This window comes from Anabrus simplex, chromosome 2 (genome assembly GCF_040414725.1).
Source record: "Anabrus simplex isolate iqAnaSimp1 chromosome 2, ASM4041472v1, whole genome shotgun sequence".
NCBI classification, from domain to species: Eukaryota; Metazoa; Arthropoda; class Insecta; order Orthoptera; family Tettigoniidae; genus Anabrus; species Anabrus simplex.
Window position 1 is genome coordinate 532,061,194 of NC_090266.1, and position 20,267 is coordinate 532,081,460.

Here is a 20,267-nt window from a genome sequence, read left to right on the forward strand (position 1 = left end):
ACGTCAGTCTACCCTGCAATTGGCATAAAGTTCTAACCACTCCTTCTTGGTGTTGCATTTGCTCTGTCAGTCAGTGTATTATTGTTGCAGGTGTTTGGCAACGACGCATTTCACTACCATTTGCCCAGAGTCAGAAGAACTCTTCCCAGGTTGATTCCTGAGACCCAATTTATTTATTTATTTATTTATTTAATTATTTATTTATTTATTTAATTATTTATTTATTTATTTGTTTATTTATTTATTTATTTATTTATTTATTTATTTATTTATTTATTTATTTATTTATTTATTTATTTATTTATTTATTTATTTATTTATTTATTTATTTTTAGTTTAAAATGCTCGTTTCTCTCTTGCGGACTTGTGTAACTTGATATTACAAAAGCCTACATTCGTGAAGACCCCCATGACTTGACGCATGCTGCGGTACGTTTTTACATAGTTAAAGTCCTGCACTCCAGGGTAACAAGAGGCAGATAGAGCAGAACAACATGCACATTCATCACTAGTATTAACCTAAATTCGTTTGAATTTAATCACTGGGAAAATTCCTCAGAATGGTACGTTGTGCCTACAGAAGGTAGGTTATTTTCAGTAGGTGATTTACATTTCACCTCTATGTTGAGAGTGCGGAAATAACCGTAGAATAACTAAGGGGCTTGGTAAGGAGGATCAAGTCTTCAAGAATAAACGATTGACGGTTTCACAGTTTGTTGTTGTGTCAAAGAGTACAAAAAAGGCATGACGTTTGGACGTCGTGTCAGTAATATTTATTTACGTCAATGTGAAGGGAAAGTGATTCAAAATTCCGCAGGTTCTCTTTTTGAGGTACGAATATCTGGTTGTACCACAGAAAATACCCGAAATATATGCATCACTTGCCCTACAATACTTACAGGTGGAATGTTATAAGATACAGTTCAGGTTCTGTTCCCTTCCAAAATGCATATGCCTCTGATCCTTTTATTATGGTCAGTGGCCCACATGAGTCATTGCTCAGAGAAGTAAACGAATTTCCAGAGTGGTTTCATATTGCCAAAATGTCACGCCGTCATATTTAGATAGACTGTTGCAACTTGCTTAAAGTTTTTGGCATTTTGATATCGTCACAACTGATTTCAAAGGAAACAACGCAACAAATGACATTCTAAAAACGATCTATTTTAGTACACCTCCCATATAAATTAAGAATTACAACATCAATTTTATATCATCCGTTGTACCTATACATTCCCAGGGTAATATTATGGGCTATAACTATGATGGGCAATCTTTATTCAAAGAGACCATTTTTTAGCGAAAGATACCATCTCGACACCATGGGGTTGGTAGGGATATCTTTAGTTGGGATTGATAACCGTCTACATGCCAGAATACACCGACGCTCTACAACTACGTTTTGTGTGATCTTCCTCTGGACATTTCTTTTTGTTTAGAGTGATTGCTCGTAAATCCTGTTTGAAAAGACATGAATTTGAAGTTTGGCAAACCGATGTAATGGAGGGATAAACACTGTATCACGACCGGCAAGGGATCTTCCTGCCTCGAGTAATAGATAATCGGTGTTGGACTATGTACTGTAGGCCAATGAAAGAAAAAATTAGTACCGGGCGAGTAGTGAATCTTAAATTATTACACTTTCTCATCCTGGAATCACAAATATATATTCAAAGACGACTCTTGTCTAGCCAAAGATGCCACCTCAACACCATGCGGTTGGTAGGGTTGGCTGTGGGAGGGTCTGATAAACTAAAATTAACCATCTACATGCCAGAATACGCTGACGCTGTACAATTACGGAAAATATCACAGAGTAACTAGGAGGACTGATTAGGAGGATCAAAACTTCAACGAGAAACGATAGACTGTTTGCATGTCGGAATTGCCCCTCTGGGCTTTATTCGACTGTAATATTATAAGATGACTTGAATTCAAAAACTACACCGAAATGAATTACATATACCGCCAATATTTTCGTCGAAATATTAACAAACCATAAAAGTAAAATTCGGACGCTGGTTGACGAAGCTTTGAATTGGTTACAAACTATCTATGTCCATATTTTCTCTAGGAAGGATAAATTTGGTATTATGGGATATGCATTACGTTTAAGAGGGAAAGTGTGCACGACTTACGTGAAAGAACTGGCATTTCCTTTTGTGAACATTAAGCATATTACTTCCATGCAAAATGTGAATGTGAACGCTGAGATTTTGAAACGCATATAACTAAAAAATGGAATTCATGTTGAAAAAGCATGTTATTTACTTGTCAACACTACATGAAATCTAAATGTTCATGAATATCCTTGCAATATTGTTCAACTAAACAGGGGTGATAATGCTCATAACTTTGTGACATCGTCGTGTCTTGCTTAACTTCTGTTCTAAAACATTAACCACTTGATATGATCCTTTTACTAACCAAACTTTATATGTCACTTCCTTGCACATGGCTATATGTACCTATAACATATCAGATGTAAGGCTTTTCAGGCGTACCTATGTTTTTGAGTCAGCAAAATATCGTTATGCGTTTTACGTTTCGGTATCATAAGATACATAAGAGTGCCTGAATGTATCCCTGAAATTTGTTCTTCAACGAGTCATCAAACCTACTGATGCGAATCAGTCATACAAAAACACCCTTACAAGTGTACATGATACCGGAAGTGTTGCAGCTGCTCAATCTCTAGCTTTCTGTGCCCAATATTATCGTGCCACAATATCTTCAATCGATTATTCCTCCCACTCTACCACTTAAAACACCGCAGTTAATTTTAACTGCATGCCTGGCTGAGTGGCTCAGGCGGTTGAGGCATTGGCCTCCTGACTCCAACTTCACAAGTTCGATCCTAGCTCAGTCCGGTGGTATTTTGAGATGCTCAAATACGTCAGCCTCATATCAGTAGATTTACTGGCACGTGAAAGGACTCCTGAAATACAAAATTCCGGTATGATGGCGTCTCAGAAAACCGTCAAAAATTAGTTATTGGGACGTAAAAGCACTATTTACTATTATTTATAACGGTGCCGAGACACTTTCGAACACAATTTAACATGCGCCCACGGCGTAGGAACCGCATACCACGTTGGCTGCAACAGTTTCATTCTATTGGATATGTTTGCCCTTGAAAAAGTCCTGATCGCCTGCAAACATCGAGAGAGACAGTGGAGCTGGGTACGTAAGGAGACCAATGAAATCAACGACGCAGGCTATTCGCGAATTACACGTGCCAGGACCTACTGTATGGCGTATTTCTGTAAGCCATGCAAGCTGCTGCTCGCGCCGACTTTTAGACCTGTAGACAAGCCAAAATGCACTGAAATACAGAATCTGTTAGAAGAGGATGGATTCGCTAACAGGTTAGTGTTTATCTGTAAGGCAACGTTTCACCTGGGCGGAATAGTTAGTCACCATAATATTAGGACCTGAGGGACAGAAAACACTTATGCCACTGTGGAACATGGGAAAGACTCATTAAAATTTTAATGCGATAAGTAGAAGCAAAGTGTATGGCCCTTCTCTTTCTCTGAGCTCACTGAAAGGACTAAATGAAAAGGCTGAAGGAAACACAATAGAGGAAGAGTGGATATTCATGAAAAATGAAGTAAAGTAGGGCTGCTGAAGAAATGTTAGGATGGAAGAGAAGATCAACTAAGAATCAGTGAATAACTCAGGAGATACTAGACCTGATAGATGAACGACGAAAATACAAGAATGCTAGAGATGAAGAGGGCAGAAAAGAATACAGGCGATTAAGGAATGAAGTGGATAGAAAGTGCAAGGTAGCTAAGGAAGACTGGCTGAAGGAGAAGTGCAAGGATGTAGAAGGTTGTATGGTCCTAGGAAAGGTAGATGCTGCATACAGGAAAATCAAGGAAACCTTTGGAGAAAGGAAATCTAGGTGTATGAATATGAAGAGCTCAGATGGAAAGCCACTTCTAGAGAAAGAAGACAAAGCAGAAATATGGCACGAACATATCCAACAGTTGTATCAAGTTGAAGATGTAGATAATTTGGTTCTGGAACAAGAAGAGGCTGTTGATGCTGATGAAATGGGAGACCCAATTTTGAGGTCAGAGTTTGACAGAGCTGTGAGCGACCTAAATAGGAACAAGGCACCTGGAATTGATGACATTCCCTCTGGGTTACTGACAGCCTTAGGAGAAACCAGTATTGCAAGGTTATACCATTTTGTGTGTAAGATGTATGAGACAGGAGAAGTCCCATCTGATTTTCGCAAAATATTATTATACCTATTCCCAAGAAAGCCAGTGCTGACAGGTGTGAAAACTATCGCACCATTAATTTAGTATCTCATGCCTGAAAATTTTTAACACGTATTAGTTACAGAAGAATGGAAAAACAAGTTGAAGCTGAGTTGGGAGAAAATCAATTTGGCTTCAGAAGAAATGTAGGAACACGTGAAGCAATCCTGACTTTGCTTCTGATCTTAGAGTATCGAATCAAGAAGGACAAGCCCACGTAAATGGCATTCGCAGATCTAGGAAAGGCATTCGATAATGTTGATTGGATCAAGCTGTTAATGATTCTGAAGGTGATGAGGATCAGATACCGAGAATGAAGAATTATCTACAATCTGTATAAAAATCAGTCTGCAGTGATAATAATCGAGGGCTTTGAAAAAGGAGCATCAATCCAGAAAGGAGTGAGGCAAGGCTGCAGTTTGTCTCCGCTTCTTTTCAAACAGGCAGTAAAGGAAATCAAAGAGGAATTTGGAGAGAGAATCACAATCCAAGGAGAGGAAATCAAAACCTTGAGATTTGCCGATGATATTGTCATTTTAACTGAGACTGCAGAAGATCTAGAGAAGCTGCTGAGTGGTATGGATGAAGTGTTGGATAAGGAGTACAAGATAAAAATAAATAAATCCAAAACAAAAGTAATTTCGTCTAGTTGAACGAAGGCAGGTGATGCAGGAAATATTGAATTAGGAAATGAAGTCTTAAAGGAAGTAGATGAATATCTTCACTTGGTAGTAAAATAGCTAACGATGGCAGAAGTAAGAAGGACATAAAATGCAGATTAGCACAAGCAAGGAAGAGCTTTCTTAAGAAAAGAAATTTTCTCACTTCAAACATTGATATAAGAATTAGAAATATGTTTTTGAAGACTTTCGTGTGGAGCGTGGCATTGTACGGAAGTGAAACATGGACGATAACCAGCTCAGAAAGAAAGAGTATAGAATATTTTGAAACGTGGTGTTACAGAAGAATGCTGAAGGTGAGATGGATAGATCGAATCACAAAAGAGAATATACTGAATCCAATTGGCGAGAGGAGATCGATTTGGCTAAATTTGACGAGAAGAAGAGATAGAATGATAGGACACATCTTACGACACCCAGGAGTTGTTCAGTTGGTTTTTGAAGGAAGTGTAGGTGGTAAGAACAGTAGGGGTACACCAAGGTATGAATATGACAAGCCGATTCGAGCAGATGTTGGATGCAGTAGTTACGTGGAAATGAAAAGTTTAGCACAGGATAGGGTAACATGGAGGGCTGCATCAAACCAATCTGTTGACTGATGACTCCAACAACATCATTGATAAATCACTATCACAGTATTTTTCCAGGTTTGGAGATATGTTGGAGTGAGACTTACAAAATGATTTGATTCTACTGACAGAGTTAATATTTTTCCCTAAAAGCAGCATCTGATCGGCAACATGAAATGGCGGTTCACCTTTACCAAATCACAGTATTTCGTCATTTTGTATGTAATAGTTCTGCCTTCGCCGTGCACAGTTGTAGGAGTACCCATTCCGAGAGGAGTTCGGAGCTTCTGAGCTACATGTAATTCTACTTGAGTCGCTTGGGCGATAGTGATTCTCCAGTGCAGTTAAGCAGCTCAAATTGAACTACAGAGTACAAGGCACTGTCAAGGAACACAACACACTAACATGGCGAGCGTGACAAGACTGAAAACTTTGTAATAAAAGTACGAGGTGATGGGGTGGTTAAACCACGCCCCACGTTTCAGTGTTGCTGGTTCCGCATACGATATTGACAGAATATTACTGAGTGAGGACCAGGAAGTCAAGCGCTCAAGAAAACCTGCGCGGGTAGTAAATGTGTTGCTTCCTTCAAGGAGCTTGCCAGCAGGTGTGGGAAATCTGCTTAATAAGCTGTGATTAAAATATCGTTGTGTGTACTTGTCGTGAACTGGAGGAAAGGGACAGTAGCGTGTGTGTTTTATGTTATCCTGGAATTCACCAGGAGTTCGACTGCAACGATTGTGAAGAGTGGGTTTTGTAAACCATCACCCTCCCCCCTCTCACTTTTCTTACTTGAAGGTGAGTGTACCATGGTCCACTTTTCCCAAACCAGTCTTAACTTTGTGGTAGAACCTGTAATCAAACCTGGGTTAACCGTGCAGGGAGCAACAATACTAGCTCCTGAATCATAGTGGTTGACCCTAGTTCTACAATCCATGAACGTTATATTTTACATTACATTAAATATACGCAGCGTCTTCAGAGTATCTGTTTGATGATTATTATACACGACATACAGAAATAATCTGAATTCAGATAAATAATATGTAAATAAATAAATAAAATAAATTAGCCGTATGAATCCCCTAAGGGCTATGGCCTCCTGCAATGCAGGGACAGTGCTCAGTTTAGCTCATCAGGTGAGCAGGTCCTGAAGAGCATTATTATATTGGTTAATCTGTAGATTTTTCATGATAACATATTACCACATATTGTACATTTGTGTAGTCTCACCCCCGAGTGAATGCAATTGTGTTTTTCTGGAACAACAATTCGCGAAAACGCACTGTTGCATAAATGACAGGTGTACACTTTTATCCCAGGGAGGGTTCAGGTTGTTTCTAGGTAAAGGCGTAAACTTGCACTCTTCGTTCTTGCATAGCTTCTTCTCCGAATGTTGTAGACTTTTCTTGTAATTTCTTGACCTTATCCTCCGTTGAAATTCTCCTGACATACATTGCAAGTGCATATCCTCCTTCCACTATGTGTTACGTGATGAGTTATTCATGTCACTACTGCATGCAAACGTTTATCTGTTTGACATTCGTCTTGCCATTCTCCCGAGTGCACAGAAGATGACCATCACGGTATCCTCTTCGTCGAAGCGTACAATTGTATGTTGTATTCTTCACCTCTGTCCTGAGAGCGTATTTCAACATATTTTACACTTGCTCGGCTTCTTTCCGCAGTGTACGCGAGGATGATAATTTTATATTCACCACTTCATAAAAACCTCTTTTATCAATTTTACTGTATTATGCCGTAGTGATCAGAGAGGTGATCTCCAGGTCTCTTTGCGGAAGCGCACTGTTGCATATTTCACTGCTGCACAATATCTATAATATGTGTCTTGATCGACCTATGTTATTACAGGGCTTGAGCAAAGGTGTATCCCGTATGGTCAGTGATCTCTGCACACAATTTTTCCCAACTCTTTCCACTCTTGCCTTATCTTTGCTGTTCTTGTCCATTGTTTTCCTCCCCATCTTGCAAACCAGTCTGCCCATCTAGTTCTTTGCCTTCCCACGTTTCGTCTTCCTTGTCTGGGATCCCACATTGTCATTTTGTAGGTCCATCGATTTTGCTCCAGTCTCGCTACGTGTCCTCCCCATTTCCACTTTAACTGATCGGCTGTCGTCAGAGCGTCCTTCATGCCGGTTCTCCTTCGTACATCTTCGTTCCGTATTCTGTCTCTCAATGTGACCTGGAGTATTTTTCTTTCCATTTTGCGCTGGCATATCTGGATCATTTTCCTTTGTTTTAGTGTTAGCGCCCAGGTTTGGCATCCATATAGTAGGACTGGTATCACACATTTTTCTAGGACTTCAGCTTTAAGGGTGAGTTTCTGAGTCTTGTCTGTCAGTATGAACTTTAGAGACCAGAACCTCTTCCATGCTTGTCCTATTCGCCGTTTGACCTCTTTTTCTGAACAGTTTGAGAATGATATGTTCTGGCCAAGGTATACACATTCCTCTACGTATTCCAGTATTTCTCCGTTTACGCTAACTGGAGTTTCCAGTGCATTAGTCATCAATTTAGTTTTTCTTGGATTCATTGTCAGGCCTGCTTCTTTGCTGATGTTGTCTAATTCTATTATCATTTGTTCTAGCTCCGTTGCCGACTCTGCCACCAATACGATGTCGTCTGCAAATCGTAAGTGCGTTAGTCTTGCTCCATCTATTTTAATGCCGTATTTGTTTTCCCAATCTAGTTTTCTGAACTGATTCTCCAGTAAGCACGTGAATAATTTTGGTGAGAGAGGGTCCCCTTGCTTAACTCCTCTTTCTATCTTGATTTTCTTTCCTTCTCTTTCTGTTTTTATTCTGGCCTCACTGCCTTCGTAGAGTTTATCCAGGAGTCTGATGTATTTGTTCTGGATCCCTTGTTTGCTCAGTGCTTCTAAAACGTATTCCCGTTCTACGGAGTCGAATGCTTTATTGTAGTCCACAAATGCTATATATACATCCAGATTGAATTCTTGTGTTTTCTCGATCAGTTGATTCACTGCTTGTAGGTGGTCTGATGTACTGTAATTTGTTCTAAAACCTGCTTGTGTCACTGGTTGTTGTTCATCTAGTGTCTTCGCCATTCTCTTAGTTAGGATCTTCATGAAGAGTTTGTAAAGATTTACAATTAGGTTGATAGGTCTGTAGTTATTGATATCGTCTTTGGCTCCTTTTTTGTGCAGAAGTATGATGGTGCTTTGTTTCCACTCCCTTGGTATGTCTTCTGATTCGAGTATCTTGTTAAATAGCGTAGTGATGAATGGGGTTATGTCTTCTTCACCCCATTTCAGGAATTCATTGTAGATTCCATCATCGCCTGGGGATTTTGCATTCTTTGCTTCCCTTATGGCTGCTCTTACTTCACTGGGAAGAATGGGTGGTATTCCTTCCTCAATGTCCTCTTTTGGCGTCTTATGACACTGTGTGCCATTTTGGGAATTACTTGTATATAATTTCCTGTAGAATTCTGTCGCTTGTGTCACTATCTGTTCTCTCTTGGCTTGTCTTTTACCATTACTGTCTTTCACTCCCAGTATCCAATGTTTGTCCGGAGTTAATTCCTTTCGAATCTTCTTCATTGATTTTGTATTTTCCATGATTTCTTTGACTACTTCCGTGTTGTGGTCTCTGATGTCTTTTCGGATTTCCCTTTTCGTTTGTTTATTGATTTTTGTATATTCCAGCTTTGTGCGTTCATTTTCTTTGGCTTGTGGTTTCAGACGTTCTCTTTCTTCGATCAGTCTTTTAGTACTATCCTTTAATTTTATTCTATTTCTTCTTCTGTTTCCCGGTGTCGAAGATTGCTTGACTGAGAGGGATATGCAGTTTACGAGCTCTGTATAATATTGTTGTGCCTTCAGGTCTGTTTGTTGACTAAGCTCTTGGAGGTTGTGTTGTAGTGCTTTTGTGTATTCTGTTCGATCTGTACTTTCGGGGTTTGGGGTGGTCTTGTTGAAGTAGCGTCTCTTTTCCTTCTTTATTCTCATTTTCAGTCGGACCATTCTGTGGTCTGTATCGAATTTTAGACCATTGATTACTTGGATGTCTTTTACAACTTCTAGGCTATCAGCTAGGATGTAGTCTATTTCATTTTTGGTTTTTCCATTCGGAGCGATCCACGTCCATTTACTTTCCGGGTGTTTCTTGTAGAAGGTGTTTACAATTTTTAATCTTTGTCCTAGTGCAAACTGTATGAGTCTGTCTCCCCTTTCATTTCTTGTTCCATATCCATAAAGTCCCATGGGTTCTTCGTCTTCGTATTCCTTTTTCCCTACTTTGCTGTTGAAGTCACCAATTACGAATGTTCGGTGTGCTTTGTAGTCTGTTAGAGTGTCTTCTAGAAGCGTGTAGAATTCTTCGATTTCTTCTTCTGTGCTTGCCTCTGTGGGTGCGTATACCTGGATTATTGTGATTTTGATGTTTGTTATTATTAGGGATAATACCATGATCCTCTCTGAGATTCCTCTTATTTCCTGTATATTCTGTTTCAAATGGCTTTTAATTATGAAACCTACACCTTTTTGTCCTCTTGTTTCTCCTATGTAGCTAAAAATGTTGCCATTTTCTTTTTCTATTATATCTTCGCCGTATTGTCTGACTTCGCTGAGGCCCAGAATATCGAATTTTATGTTCTTGAGTGCATTTTGGAGTTCCAGTTCCTTGTCTTCAGTTCTTAGGGTTCTAACGTTCAACGTAGCTAGTATTAATTCGTCCTGGTTGCGTGTTGACTGTTTGTGCTCTGAGGTTTGCAATTTTACTTTCCCCCGTTTTTTTATTTATATCATCCCAGTGTATCCATTGGCCGTTCAGCATTATTTTCTGGTAACCCACCTTCACATCACTGTTACCCTTGTCCCTTTCTTCCTTAGCTTTCTGTCTGAGCGATGCTTGGATTGCTCTCTCATTTCTGGTGAGGTCATCATCTATGTAGATATCTTGTCCCCTTAGTCTGTGTTTGTTTTTGACAATTTTTAATTTGTCAGAAAAGTGTTCAAAACTGACCTTCACTATCCCTCTATTATTTTTGTCCTTGCCCACGTAGGTTGTATTACTTGCTGTCACTCCTGCTTCTACTCTGTCTATTATTTTATTGATTTTGTCCTTCAGTTCGTCTTTTCTGCCTTCTTCACAAGATAGTTCTTTGCTCTTGATCACTATATTGTTTCTCTTTTCTCTTTTTGCCCTCTGTTCTTCTCGTTCTTCTAGAATATTTATTCTTTCTGTTAGTGCGTTTATCTTTTCTTGTGTTTTGTTGTTTGCATTGTTGATTTTCTGTTCTAATGCATCGTTTACTTTTTCATAGTATTCGTCCCTTTTTCCGATTTCGTTCTTTATGCGTAAAATTTCTTCTCTTGTTTCTTGTTGGAAGTCTTCACTTTGTTTTCTCAGATTTCTTAATTCTAATAATATTTCAGCAAACATACCCTTAATATCATTTCCTTGGTCTTGTACGTCGACTGCGGAATCCTCTTCTCCAGAGCTTTCCGAGAGTGGTATTTTATTGATACTTCCTTTGTGTTTTGTGTTTTTAGTTGCAGGTTGTGTTTTGGGCGGCATGGTGTCTTGTTTGTGTTTTAGGTATTTTGTGAGATGATCTTGTTTTCCTTTTGTCTTCTCGTGAGGCTTTGGTGTATGTTTAAAGTTATCCTTTAGGCGTGATAGCTTTCCTATTCCTTGGCGAGATCCTCAGTTCTTGTTGATAACAAGTTTTCACGGATGTGGTGTTCTAGTCTATGTGTGTGGTCTGCAATTGGTCTCCCTTCGCTGTCTTACTTTCGACTTGACTTCACCTCTATCGCAGCGACGTGTTTTCTCTGACATATGAAAGTCCTTTTGGTTTATTTTGGGATTATCTGACTTCTTTACAGTTTTTCTCGGACATCATGCCTGTAGGTACTAACCTTATCGTAACTGCCGGCGCCGAACAACAGTCCACATTCGCAGACTAGCCACTAATACTTATATCACTTGTATCACTTACGGGATATTCAACAATAATTACCACTGTAAATTTTACGTGGAGTCGAAGTCGAAGTCGAAGTCTGGGTAGCGCATGTTGGCATTTAGATATTGCAATCAGTTTATCTTGATCTCACACCAGGGGATGTCAGTACATTTAGCACCATTTAAATCCATTTCAGTTCTAAGGGAGTTGGATTTTAAGCGCGTTGTGCGTCGTTGCTCATATACGTTAAATATCGTGTAAATAAAGCTGAACGTCCCTATACACAATACCTAACGACTGCCGTTTAATTTTATTTTACGCTGACGATGTACAGTTCCCTGTCAAAGTATGCGATAAGCTGCCAGCTTTGTCTAACCTCACTGATGGGATTCTACCATACCTCAGCATAACTGTGCATAGATTGAGTAGTTATATACTTCATTCTCCACTCGCCACCAATTGTACATCAGATTCTTACCACATGGCACACTGACATCAGTAACTACGTCCAATCCACTGGCCTTACCTGAAGAAATCCCCAATTTTCCAGAGCAACACTTTCACACGTTCATTACCGCCATTACCAGTCACCTCTAAGGTTGGGAAATTTTTTCGGAAAAGCTGAACCTTCGAAATGTGTGGATATGTGGCACTTGGACAGCATTCCAGCGTATATACTTCCAAAATTATTATTGTCAACATTCTTGGGTACTTGAAAGCAATAAATGGTTGTAGTTTAAAAACTTTCTGGCTGTGGGCATAATAAAGAGCGTAACTTCTAGCACAAACGAATATGTATTGAAGCAACTCCACGAACTGGAACGAAAAACTTGAGTGGAAAGTCACTCTTGGGCCTAGTGCGAGCCGCATTATGGGCACTGAAGCGCTAACGTGAGAGTGTATGCTTCAAATGGCTCAGCTCACAGAATAAACTACAGTCGTGCATTATTTCAGCTTCCTACTCAAAAGAGAAACTTAATATTCTATATTGATACCACTGATAACTTTTTAACCTACTCAAACCGAAATTATTGTTACTATACATTGAACTTTATTACAACATTCCACTATGTAAGTACGAAAACAAACATATCTGTGGCCTAACAGCCTACTAAGAAACTTTGGACTGCCAAGACGGCTGCTACCCAGCCAGATATCCCAGACACTTTCAGTGGCACGTGGTAATTGGAACGGCGAAGAACAACCCTTACTATGTAGCTGTGTAGAGAGCCCTGCCTGAAACTTATATTTATCTGGAAGATAATTCCATTAGGTTTTATTCTCTGACATGCACAGATGAAACTTTGTAATATGTGATTAAGGTAAAAGTTACGTTCAGGTTTACAGATCAATTTTACTTTAAGTCACACCGACGCAGATAGGGCTTATGGCTAGGAAAGGTCTAGGGGTGGAAAGAAAGCGACCCTGGCCTTAATTAAGGTACAGCCCCAGTATTTTCCTGGTGTGAAAATGGGAAACTATGGAAAACCATCTTCAGGGCTACTGACAGTAGAGTTTGAACCCACCTTCTCCAGAGTGCAAGCTGATAACTATGCGACACAAACCACGCAGCCACTTCTTAGTAGAAGACTTCCATATCGTTCTGATAGGACTATCTCTACTGAAGATTGCGGTATTGAACACAAGATACGGTTTTTTTTCCTTGCTAGGGGCTTTACGTCGCACCGACACAGATAGGTCTTATGGCGACGATGGGATAGGAAAGGCCTAGGAGTTGGAAGGAAGCGGCCATGGCCTTAATTTAGGTACAGCCCCAGCATTTGCCTGGTGTGAAAATGGGAAACCACAGAAAACCATTTTCAGGGCTGCCGATAGTGAGATTCGAACTTACTATCTCGCGGATGCAAGCTCACAGCCGCGCGCCTCTACGCGCACGGCCAACTCGCCCGGTAAGATACGGTATTAGGAAGTCACAAAGTATTTTCTAAAAACTTAACGATAATTTGTAAACTTCGATAACCACTGTATACTGATGCTAAATCTTAAAATTCACTCCAGATTTCGCGTGTAAGAAACCAAAACTTCCACTTTATTCCTCTTCATTTTCTTCTCATTGAGAAATCTTCTTATGATAAGGGAGGAGCTAACCGCCGATCAAGTAACCGGTAACCCCAATATTAAAGGGGTGCAGTATGTATGTAGAGTACTCATTCCGAAGGCTGGTTGTATCCTGAGCAGCTCTGACGTCAGCGGTTATAAATGACCTAAGCGCCACTCAAGAGGCTTACAAGGGAAATGAGGAGTGCGGTACTCTCTCGTTGCTTTCATCACCGAACCGCAAGTTGCTACTACATGTCTGTCTGCCAAGCCCAATGCAATGCATGCACTAACCGATCCTATGGGCGACAATTTTACACCGCTTATAACTGCGAGTGACTGCATAAGGAATGGAATTACTAGCATCGCTTCTACCTCTTTCAATTACATATTGTCAAAGCCAAGGATGAGACTGAGAGAGGTCAATGAAAGTAACAAATTTGTTTTAGCCTGTACCAGAAGACATAGATAAATGTAGCAAAGGCTTTTCAGTCTGTCAAACACATAGCAAATACAATGTAAATTAAAACACTAAAAGCATATCTGTAAAACACACACTAACATACAAAGAATGACATGTTTCGTTCTACAAGAACATCCTCAGATTCTATCAAATCACTTAAAATAAGCTTATATATGTACAGTATTGTTTACGTAGCGTAAACTTGTCAAAGATAGAGAGATAAGTGATAACATGAAACAGTAATGACATGTCCTGACAGTCCTGAAATAGTGTTTGGTGACAACAGACTTAACATCGGCAGTCTAGATAAATACGTAAGTTTTTCACTATATTATAATTGTATATAATTTATTTTTTGTCATTACTGTATCATGTTATCACTTATCTCTCTATCTTTGACAAGTTTACGCTACGTAAACAATACTGTACATATATAAGCTTATTTTAAGTGATTTGATAGAATCTGAGGATGTTCTTGTAGAACGAAACATGTCATTCTTTGTATGTTAGTGTGTGTTTTACAGATATGCTTTTAGTGTTTTAATTTACATTGTATTTGCTATGTGTTTGACAGACTGAAAAGCCTTTGCTACATTTAACTAAGTCAACACTGGAAAACATGGCTTCATTTTTAACAAAACCAGAAGACATAGTGCACTGTGAACACTATGTCCCGCTAGCAAATCCTGGCCGCGTTATCACTTAGTAATAATTACTGTACCTCGTAATCCGTAGGTCAGTACTAGAATGACGGTCTCTTGATCCCTTGATTGTGGACTGGAATTTGGCAAAGGTACGGCTGTAAAATTTTTGAAAGCCTGTATATTGTCGATTAGGCACTCCTTGAAGACTACGATATCGCTACGTATGTCTGGAAACACACTCGGTGTTTACCCGACTGATTTAACGGAAACTAAGCAGTATGCCGTTGAGTAGATTTCTGATTCAACTTGTAAGTGGTAAACCTGAAAGTCTGCATTTTACGTCCTTTATTGCTGCCATCCATAGTTATTCTAAAACCTGTAATATTACAAAAAGTCATTGTCATAGAGCTCGGTGGCAACTGTGACTGTTTAAATACTTACTTCTCATAAAATAATAATAATAATGATAATAATAATAATAGTAATAATAATAATGAATATTTCCTAAATTCTGGCAAATGGAAGCAAAAATTCACCAGAGGATCCTTCAAATTGTAGATATTTGATAAATAAGAAGAACGGTAGAAACATGAAATTACTCTTCTCAGGTCGTGGACAAATCCTGAAAATCTGGTATTCTTTTACATGAGTCTTCCATACAATCCCCTGAAAACGATTAAAACTGGGTAGGAGCCGCACTCAAGCTACTAAAAATAATTTACGTGTTAGATTCATTAATATGATTTAATTAAAAATATTGCAATTAAAATAGTATTGGGTAAGTTACAATCTTTTTTGTACCGTTTTCTTTCTACTCACAATTCCACCATCATTTTCTATTGATGTTTGTTAATTTCATCCTGTAGTCCTTGGTTCAGTCATTCCAAGATAGTCTCCATTCTCGTTAACAATCTGTTTCCGCGTCCAGTTGCTGGCTTGAATATTTAACTTCCTTGTAGCGAAAACACATTTACACTTTAGAAGCGATATCCATTTGGTCTAGACCTGCGTAACACATATTAATTACAACAGTATATTGAGAGCTGTGACCGAACTAACTCACGACACTCAAGATAACAAAAACAGTATATTCTGAATTGGCCTCACTTCTGATTAATATCAGAACAAAGTGAACTTGCGCTCCAATAATTGACATGCACAACCGCCGATAGACCATAATAGCTCTGATGATATGACATTGTCCGAACTATGAAACATGATACCACCGACAAACAAGTGTTAATAATAATAATAAGAATCATAATAATGAAGTCTTCATTCTCCGACGGATATCGACCGGTGTTCGTCCTTTGGCAGCCAAGAATAGAATAACAGCACGTTGGTTCTGTTTGGACGCATTTGGTAATAACGGCCAAAACAGTCTCAGAATCCGAATAACAACAGCTGCCACTTCCTGTACACATGTCTATACATTGACTTGTAATTCAAACTACTCCCTGTTACGTGACTTCCTCTAGTACGGTTCAGTAGCGGATGCTTCAACTCAAAATGTCCAGTTACGACACTTCTCTCAAAACGCTAAACGTTTCCTGTATTAATGGATTTTTAATCCTCAAGCATTTCCTGTACAGTACTTTCTGGTTTAATGACTGAATAATAAATTATCCAGATTAAAAATGTATGTCCTAATAACCGAATTATAGTTTAACAATATTTAAATGAAGTTTGGTATTATATATACTAACACCTTAATCTAATTACAATATTGAATCTTACTCCAACTTAAGTAAACAGAAAATAAAATTTTTAGGCCTTTACACTATCATGCAGTATACCAAGACAAGTTGGCCTACAGTATGTGTCGGGAACAAACATGGCGACGATATTTTATTTTAGATTTAGATGGTCACTTGGGTGAAGCAGTCGGCATGATATGGCGTCTTGTAATGTAGTAACCAGTTAGTTTCTTTTGACTTTTTGCCTGGAGATGTTATTACTATTGCTAGCAGACTACAATATTAGATTACATTCTCCTTCCACTTATTTGGATGACGTATTAGGAAGAGGCTGACCGGGCGAGTTGGCCGTGCGCGTAGAGGCGCTCGGCTGTGAGCTTGCATCCGGGAGATAGTAGGTTCGAATCCCACTATTGGCAGCCCTGAAGATGGTTTTCCGTGGTTTCCCATTTTCACTCCAGGCAAATGCTGGGGCTGTACCTTAATTAAGGCCACGGCCGCTTCCTTCCAACTCCTAGGCCTTTCCTATTCCATCGTCGCCATAAGACCTATCTGTGTCGGTGCGACGTAAAGCCCCTAGCAAACAAAAGGAAGAGGCTGGTTGACGTATAACTGAGGCAAGAACTAATGTTGATGTAGTAAACGAGAAGAATATAAGGCTAAGGAAAGAATTGACTTATTAAATTGAAATTATACTGAGAAGAATTCAAATAAATACGGAAAGATCTGAAATGTTGAAAAAGTTTTGAGGAGATGATCATGAAAGATGAGTATTTTAAGAATCTAATATTCCCAGTCATATTGTACAAGTAGATACTGTGTTTTATTTATGAATCATGTAGGGCGGAATTAATATTTTAACTGTAAGATCCGCTGAGCGATTCGAAAACATTTTTTTTCTACTACACGAGATATTATGAGGGGCGATCAAGAAGTTTCCGTGCGACGGCCGTAGAGTCATGAATCGGGATGCCAGTCAGGCAAATTCGCCGTGAGCATTGAGGCACTCATTCAACCTGTGATAAAACACCGTGTCCTGCTGCGTGAAGAAGTCCGTAACCGCCTGCTGCACATCCTCGTCAGACAGGAAGCCTCGACCGTTCAAGGTCTTGTTGAGGGGACTGAGGGCGTGATAATCGCATGGGGAGAGACCAGGACTATAGGGCAGGTGCTCGGGCGTCTCCCACTTGAGTTGGCGTAATGGATCAGGCTGGCCTCCCGGATCGACCGGCGTTTTTTGTCGAAACGCCACCCGCACGGAAGTTGGTGCACCATTCCACAACGGTCGTTTTTGACGGACATGCTGCCCCATACACAGTCTTAATTCTCCGACGGATGTCGAACGATGTTCATCCTTCGGCAGCCAAGAATAGAAAAACAACAGGTTGGTCCTGTTTGGAGGCATTTGGTAATAACGTCACCATAGTCCACGTGGCCACCTCGGCACGACACGACTGCCACACTAATCCTTTTGCCTACATTTTCGTACTTATTTACCCGCATCGAAGTCGCGCTACGTTGCATGTCCACTGCAGCAACGCCCTCGAACGGAAACTTTTAGATCACGGCTTATATTTATGCATGCTAAATTCATTTCAAGTTGATATTGTAAGTGATTAGCGAACATAATGGTGTTACAATTTAATATATAGCGTGTGGAGGTTAATTTTAGGTCATATGTACAATTTTTTCAATTACATAATTGAAGAATCCGTAGGCATATCTGGGTAAGAAATAAATTAATAATTAATAAATTTAGAATACTGTATGGAATTAGGATACGGCGTTTTAACGTAAGATAACCCGTAATAATAATATCTGTGCAGTTATAAAATCTTCTTCATGAGGTGAATTTTAAGACTATCGGATTTTTTACTGTCACAATATATACTCGTACACAAGAAATATTTAAGTAACAAATTGCTGTGCATTACGTATTTCATATTAAACATTTGACAAACCCAACCAACAGTATATATCTACTTCATTCAAGACTTCATTACCTAATCTTATTTTCCTGGAGTATCTTACTGACTCTCTCCATATACATTTCAGCAATTTCTGCTGATCTTGTGCAGGCTCAGATTATTATTATAATTATTGGTAGTAGTAGTATTAGTAGTAGTAGTTGCGAGTTCTCCCAATATTGTAAGACGTTAAGCTAATCATTCAAGCTATCAGGTGTATGCATACGTTTTTGTCAGTTTTGTAGGAAAGAAAACACGTAATTTTCAAGGGAATTCATTTCTTGTTGATTCAAAATATTGCCATCAGCTTCTACACACTTCGCCCATCTTTCAGGTAAGTTATGAATACCATGCCAGAAAAACTGCTCGCCTTTTGCGGCAAACCATACGTCGAGCCATTTCCCAACTTCCTCGAAATTGCTGAAGTGCTGCTCTGCGAGCGCGTGCCCCATTGATGCGAAGAGGTGATCGTCAGATGGCGCTAGGTCGGGGCAGTATGGCGGATGTGGAAGGATGTCCCGTCCAAGCGATTTCAAGGTGTCTTTCACTGGCTTTGCTATGTGAGAGGGAGCACTGTCGTGTAACAAAATTACTTTGCCATATCTTCTGGCCCATTCTGGTTGTTTTTCGATCAATGCGTGATTTAAATTAATCATTTGTTAGCGATTGCATTGTACATTAACGGTTTCGCCGGGCTTCAAGAGTTCATAATACACAACACCGCTCTGGTCCCACCAGAAGCTAATCACAAAGTTTAAATTGTCGAAACCATGTCTCACATATTCTAATCGATGGAGCGTGTTCACAATATGTTTCTACCAGCAAACGATGACTTTCCACAGCCTTTTTCTTTTGATTAAATAAGAAAAGCAATGCTTGCCGCAAATGTTCTTTGTCAGGCACATACGTCGACATGATCACTGAACGATACAACACAGACGCTAGTGTTTGGCGGGCTCAACTTCTGTGCATTGGTAGGTTTATGTCAGACGAAACAAACTGACGTATGTGTGAAATTCATACGCTGCGTACTGTTCGCTGACGCCATCCCTTAGTGAAACCGGAAAAGACTTCTGCATACACCTGTTATTCTTCTGGGGATTCTTCTTGTTGTTCAAAGAGGCTTTTACTCCTTCCGAGAAGGCGTGTTTACGTTCTTCCTACCACTTTGGTCTGGACTGTTCTTGTTGTGGTTGCTCTGATGTTGCTTCCCAATTGTTAACTTTATATCTAAAGATGACTCTTTCTAGAATGTCTGTTGAACTTGTATTTGCGTTTTAGAGGTCTATTGTTATTATTATTATTATTATTATTATTATTATTATTATTATTATTATTATTATTAATCTCTGTGGTGTAGGGGTTCTGTGACTGTCCCTTACGCGGAGGCACCGGGTTCGATTCCCGGCCAGGACAGTGATGTTTATCTGGACCTGGGGGCTGGCTCCAGATACACTAAGCCTGCCTAATTACATTTGGGGGACTATCTGACGGTGAGATGGAGGCCTCGGTATAGAAGACTAAGAATGGTGGCAGGGAGGATTCGTCGCGCTGACCTCATGACACCTCATAATTTGCTGTCCTTCGGTGAGAGCAGCGGCCGCTGGTAGGCCAAGAGCCCTACGGGGCAGGTAGTAGCAGGGAGATTTTTATTAATAAAAAATAAAGTGCTTCAAATCTTATCTGAAATTAATTGAACTATACATCTTCATGTTCTTCTTATTTGCTGCTGAAGCTGTTGAATTTCTTCCACTGCTTTTATTATTAGCAGTAGTAGTATACGCATATATCTCAATCTCACTCCATCGATTCGGATCATGAGATCCTCTACTGAAATAAGTCCAAAAGATCTGGCCGACGTCATGTGGTGGGGGGGGGGGCGGTTCTGGAAAGAGCTGCACCACTTTACTTTACCTTTACAGTCCCCAGCCACGCCTTAATGTGTCCTTCTTATTCCCAAACATTC